The sequence below is a fragment of the Tenrec ecaudatus genome, chromosome 1, assembly GCF_050624435.1.
Source record: "Tenrec ecaudatus isolate mTenEca1 chromosome 1, mTenEca1.hap1, whole genome shotgun sequence".
Classification (NCBI taxonomy): domain Eukaryota; kingdom Metazoa; phylum Chordata; class Mammalia; order Afrosoricida; family Tenrecidae; genus Tenrec; species Tenrec ecaudatus.
Window position 1 is genome coordinate 299,242,849 of NC_134530.1, and position 6,000 is coordinate 299,248,848.

The window sequence follows — 6,000 nt, forward strand, 5'->3', positions numbered from 1 at the left end:
TCCTTTGAGATCCCTGAGGACAGGCTCCTCTTGGCCTCGCTGGCTGTTGCTGCCACTGAGCCCCTTCTGGCCTGATGCTGCGCTGTTGGCTTCCTTTCCAGGCTTGCCACTGTAACAATGTTACAGCTCTTTCAGGAGGTTACCTGCCTCCCTTCTCTCTGCTTCTACATGTTTCCTTCTGTCTCAGTCCCTTCGTTTGTAATTCATTCGATGACCTGATGGAGCCTTTATACCAATAACTGGGTACAGTGCTTGATCCTAGTCATTCGCTTTCACCACATCACGGTGAAAGAGTCATTCTGCAGGCGAGTACAATGAGACTCGTGGGAATGAAATAGCTTGCCCAAGGTTGCAGAAAAGTTAGATATGAGTCTCCTAGTCCTTTGAACTTAACTGCAGCCCTTCCCTTGATGCTTTTTTTGTCCTGAGAATTCGATTCATGAGTGCAAAGCTGGCTTTATCAGTTAGATAGATAGATAGATAGATAGATAGATAGATAGATAGATAGATAGATGGATGGATGGATGGATGGATGGATGGATGGATGGATGGATGGATAGATAGATAGATAGATACATCGATAGCTCCCAGCTCCCTGGTGCAGCACTGGCGGTGCAGTGCATTATGAACTGAGCAGTTAACTACTAGGTCTGTCATTCAAAACCACCAGTGGTTTCCCGGGAGAAAGACAAGGCTTTCTACTCCTGTAAGGAATTCCAGTCTTTGAAGCCCACAGGGACAGCTCCACCCTGCCTTACAGGTCGCTGTGAATCAGAATGGACTGGATGGCAGTGAGTGAGAAACCCCAGGCGTTCTGAGTTTTTGTTGAGGGTGTGTGTGTGTTGCACGCGCGCAAGCCCACACTCACAATATGTGTGTCCCGCAGACGCTGCTGAGTCACTACTTATCTGGGGGCTACTTATTTGGGGTTTGTTGTCATTCGTTGCCCTGGAGTGGATTCTGACACCCCCCCCCCAACAAACCTATGTGTTACAGAGTCAAAGTAGTCACGATGATGGGGCTGGTAACTGCGACGTCAACACTTCCAACTCACCAGCCACTCTGCAGGAGAAAGAGGAGGCTTTCTACTCCTGGAAAGAGTTACAGTCCAGGAAACCCTCAGGGGCAGTTCTACCCTGTCCTCGAGAGTGGTAGTTAACACAATTTCATGTCAACTTGAGAAATAGAATGAAGGGGTGGAGTCTATCCTATCAATCAGGTCACAGCCTCTCTTCCTCCCTGGAGGCAGGACACACTCTCTGCTACACAATCCTGTTGACAAGCCACACTGAATCACCCTGATGGCAGCCAGAGCCCCGGAGATGCTTGCGCCGCCACTGGATCCACAAGACTTTCCACCCACTGGCATGTGTTCTTCCTGCATTTGGCATGTGCTGCATGAGTCTGAAGAAGGATTTATGGACTGGTATCTGTCATATGGCCTAATATCAGACTTGTGGACCTGATCAGGGCTGGAATGTTTTCTCAGTAGACAATTGCTCTTTGCCATAAAGCTCTTTCTTATACACATATGAGTGTCTCTGGATTTGTTTCTCTAGTCAAACCGGTCTAACACATCTTGGGTGGCTACACAGTCTAAGACATATAGGGTGGCTGAGTCAGAATCCAGTGAGAGGGCCACCTACGCAGTTGTCGCTGCCGCTTACTTGTAACGCTTACACAATGCTTGACGTTCCAAAGGCTTCACATTAGAAGGGGCTTGAATCTTCTCTTATTTTAACCAAATGGATCCGTTTATAATTACTGCACTTCAATTAGAATGGACCCCATCTGCCTTCAGACACTCGACTGCCGCAGCAGGACATCTGCACAGTGCACTTTCTGGAAATGCAGTTTGGGTTTGATGCCTGGGTGTAAACTTTCCTCCATTCCCTGGCACGTCTTGGATACAAGACCCCTTTCCTTTGTTTCCAAGTAGGCCTGGGCTGCTGTTTCTCCCATGAGGGAGGGCGCTCTACATTGTCTCTTTGCCTCTCTCTCGGTGTCACGCACTCACTTGGCTAATATTTTGTTAGAGATGGTTGCATCTCCATCCATAGGGCCGTTCTGGTCTCTGAACGCTGTGTGGACTCATTTCATGAAATAAAATGACTCTGTCGATGAAGTCTGATGTCTTGTTTTCTAATGAAGCGTCAGTCGTCTGTTTCCACGCAGACACACATTAATTCATGATGTACGCTGTGTTTTTTATATCTCCAAACCAGCTCCTTAAAGGTAGGAACCACACCACCTTGGCCTCAATTCTCTGCAGGCTAAGTTCTCAATGAACTATCAGGTACAGCTGACTGTCAAAATGTTTCCCTATATTCCCTTAACTACAAATGCCTGCCAAAGAAGAAACACCTTAGCCCATCCCCCTCGCTCTAATCATCTCTGCCGCACAGGAAATTCATGAAGTTTCCGGAAGGAAATGAACGCTATCAGGGGGAGAATGAATGTAACCACACTCCATTCAGCCAATGAGGTATTTGGTTAGTTGAAAACTTACCAGTAGTGAGCTTAATGCTCATCTTGAGTTTCTGATTAGAAAAAAAAAAAAAGTAAAATGTAATTACAACAACAAAAACAACAAAAGCTCCCGGCCACTGAGTCAGGCTGACTCACGGTGACCCTGGAGGACAGGGTAGAATTGCTCCTGTCAGCTTTCTGAGAGTAGAAAGCCCCATATGTCTCCAGAGTGGTGTTCAACCACTGACCTTGCAGACCTAAGTCTGACATGTAACCACTCTGCCACCTACCAGTATATGATATGGTTTTTTAAAAATGATTCCTGTAAAGGGGAAACTGAGGCACGGGGAGGAAGACGGACATGACAGGACAAGGGAGAGCAGAAACAGAAATAGCTTTATTCGGTGGGGCGGGGGTGGGGGGGTGGGGGGTGGGGGGGCTCCCGGATGAGGTTCCATGACCTAGGCCAACAGGTGGGGGAGAGAGCTAGCTATAAAGGGGTGGTGAGGAATCTAGGGCAATTAGCATATGGGGTGTGGAAACCAGGAGAATTACTGGTGGACTCCTTGCTGGTGGACTCCTTGCTGGTGGACTCCTTGCTGGTGGACTCCTTGCTGGTGGACTCCTTGCTGGTGGACTCCTTGCTGGTGGACTCCTTGCTGGTGGACTCCTTGCTGGTGGACTCCTTGCTGGTGGACTCCTTGCTGCTTTCTTCAGCCAGTAACATCTAGTTTCACTAGTTATCTTATCTGGCTACTGACCTTGAGGACGCGCAGGGGAGCTGGTGCAGGGCCTGGCCCTGTTTCAGTTTAGTCCAAACGAGGGCTGCCTAGTTCAGCCAAACAATTCCCTCTGATGGTCAGAGATTATGCCAACCATACCCTCCTGGGTAAAGGTAAGGGTGTCAATTGGATAGCAGTCTGATGACACCTCCCTGGTGTCATAGCCTTTTTAAAAAAAAAAGACAGGGAGACCAAGCAGAGTCGAACCAGGGCTGGATTTTGCATCCCACGAGCTGTAGGCTGAGTACTGACAGTGGGTTCATTCGGCCCACTTCAGACCTCTTCACCCACCTGCCGGTGTTGCTGTTATCTAAGCTTCATCGTCCTGCTTCCTGTTCATCAGCTTCCATGAGTCAGGAGAAGCTGACTGGAACTGGACTGGATGTAGCTATTTCTACAACTGTGCACGGCATTTCTAGAGAGACTCTCCCTACACAACACCTACCAGATCCACTGGCTTTGCTTTTCCAGAGAACCCAATCTAACACCTTCCCCCAAAGAGGAAAAACAACAGTAACAACTAACGTTAAGTATCTGCCTAATTCCACCACAGTGCTGGGTGTGGCTTAATCTACATTAGTACTTTGTTACATACTTTGTCCTAAAATAAACAAAATAACCTGTTGAGTTTGACCTTGCTTTTTACACCACCACCCCCAGAGATAGTATCTCTGGATTTCTCTCCAAAGCCTTTCAAGTGGAATAGAGCTCAAGTTTACTTAACACACTGTTTCCTCTCCTTGTGGAATGTTCCACCATAACTTGCCTCTTCCCAGGCAAAACACGGTGCTACTTAAAGGAACCCCGATTCTTCCAATGGAACTGTTTATTGTTGCTTGTGTTGTTATCAAACCGATTCCAACGCACAGTGACCCCCGTGTGCGGAAAAGAACGGCTCTTTCAGAAGCAGTTCACTGGGTCTTTGTAGAAGTTCCTCTGGATGCAAGCGACCTTCTCTGCCTCCCGGGGGACTCCTCCACACCGACCTAACTAGTGCCCATCTAGCCAATTCCAACGCACAGGGAGCCTATGGAACAGAGGAGAACTCTTGCTTGCGGTTCCCAAGGCTATAAACTTTTCCGGGAGCAGCTTTCTCCTAAAATGTGTGGCTGCTGGGTTTGAAATGCTGTGCTTTTAGATTGGCCGTCTAGTGCTTAACCACTGCGCTACCAGGCTTCCTTCCCATTAGTTCTAGGCCTCTTTAAATTGCCACGGCACCTTTGCATATCCCCGCCTTCCTTCTCATTATAGTAATATTAATGATAGCAGTTAACTTTAATGCAAGGGTGGTAAAGGTAGTGTTCCCCAGTTAACCGAAACCACGAGAGCTACCCAGTGCCTGAGAGCATTGAATTACCTCGGGGGAAGGTGGTCCCAGAAATTCAGTGGTAAAATAAGCTTGAAAATGAGAGAAGGTAGATCCCACTTTGTCATAACCCACAATCCTCTGTGTCAGCCCTCGGGTCGCTGATGCTTTGGGAAAGATGTACGACATCAGTCTGATACACCGGAAATGTCCCTTGCTTGATTTTAAGATGGAGCTTAGATAGCATTTAGTATTGGTTCTTTAAATATTTTCTACAATGAATCCGTGAAACAAAATGATTTGGGATTACAGAATAGTGTTTGTCAGAGTACATAAGCATCTCTGAAAAGCCTGAAATGATTTTAATTTAAAGTCTTTAAAAGTTTGAGCTGAGAGTCTCCTCCCTGAACACCGCGCACGAGCCCCCAGTTGTCCCCGGGTTAGAGGCGACCTGGCTTCCTGAGGCTGATGGTGCAGGTGGAGAAATTGTCCTCACTGTCCCCAATCACATTTGAACCAATCAGAGTCCCGGTGACTGGAGCTTTGGGTCAGATTGCCTACTCACTGCTGGACAGCATTGGAAATGGCGCTTTTGTGGGGAAAGAGCAGCCCCTGATTCCCCAGCTGTTGGATATCGCCCAGTGATGGGTGTCCGGCAGGTTGTTCAGAGGGAGCAGCAAGACGATGTGGTTCCCTTCCTGAAAGACAGCATTGCAGCGGATAAGGGAGAGGTTGCTGTCAAAGACCTGGATGTGGCCATTCTCCTGGGTTCCATGTCAAGACGGGGAAAAATGGAGAGGAAAGATGTGCTGAAAGCAAATGTGACAAGCTTCAAATCCCACGGGACAGCCTTGGATAAGTGTGCCAAGAAGTCAGTTAAGGCTACCAATGTGGGAAACCCATCCAATACCAACGGTGTGGCTGCCAGGAAGTTGGCATCCTCCATCCCCAAGGAAGATGCTTGAGTCATCCGGATCATAACCAACGCATGTCTCAGCTCGCTCTTAAAGTTGGTGTACAAGGTCAACGAATCAGACAGCCGAGTCTTCAATAAAATAATATAGGCAGTCTGGCCACAAGTAGCAAATATCAGGGCAGGTCACCAACAGTCAGCCAGATGACAGAATCTAACAATTCCAAGCTCAAGCTATGTGTGGCATCAGCAGTGTGGCAAAGCAAATCTCAAAGGAACCTCAAGCTCTAGCGACACCATCCAAGGGTTGGGTGTCCCACAGGTAGTGTAGCTCGCAAGTTGAGGCAGACAACTCGCTAAGGCAATCACACACTGGTCCGATCACCAGAGAGAGAGTGGTGGTGGTGGGGGGGGGGGCTCAAGGAACAATTTACCTTTTTGCCCTCCAATCAAACGGGGATCTTATTAATCCCACATATTCTTTTTTTTTAAATTTTAACAATTTATTAGGGCCTCATACAATTCTTATC

The 6,000-nt window shown here is 47.8% G+C and overlaps 1 pseudogene; it reads left to right on the forward strand.

Moving 5' to 3' along the window:
* The first annotated feature begins 5,025 nt into the window (after positions 1-5,025).
* On the forward strand, positions 5,026-5,611 carry LOC142440951 (malate dehydrogenase, cytoplasmic pseudogene; annotated as a pseudogene).
* Positions 5,612-6,000: the final 389 nt, after the last annotated feature.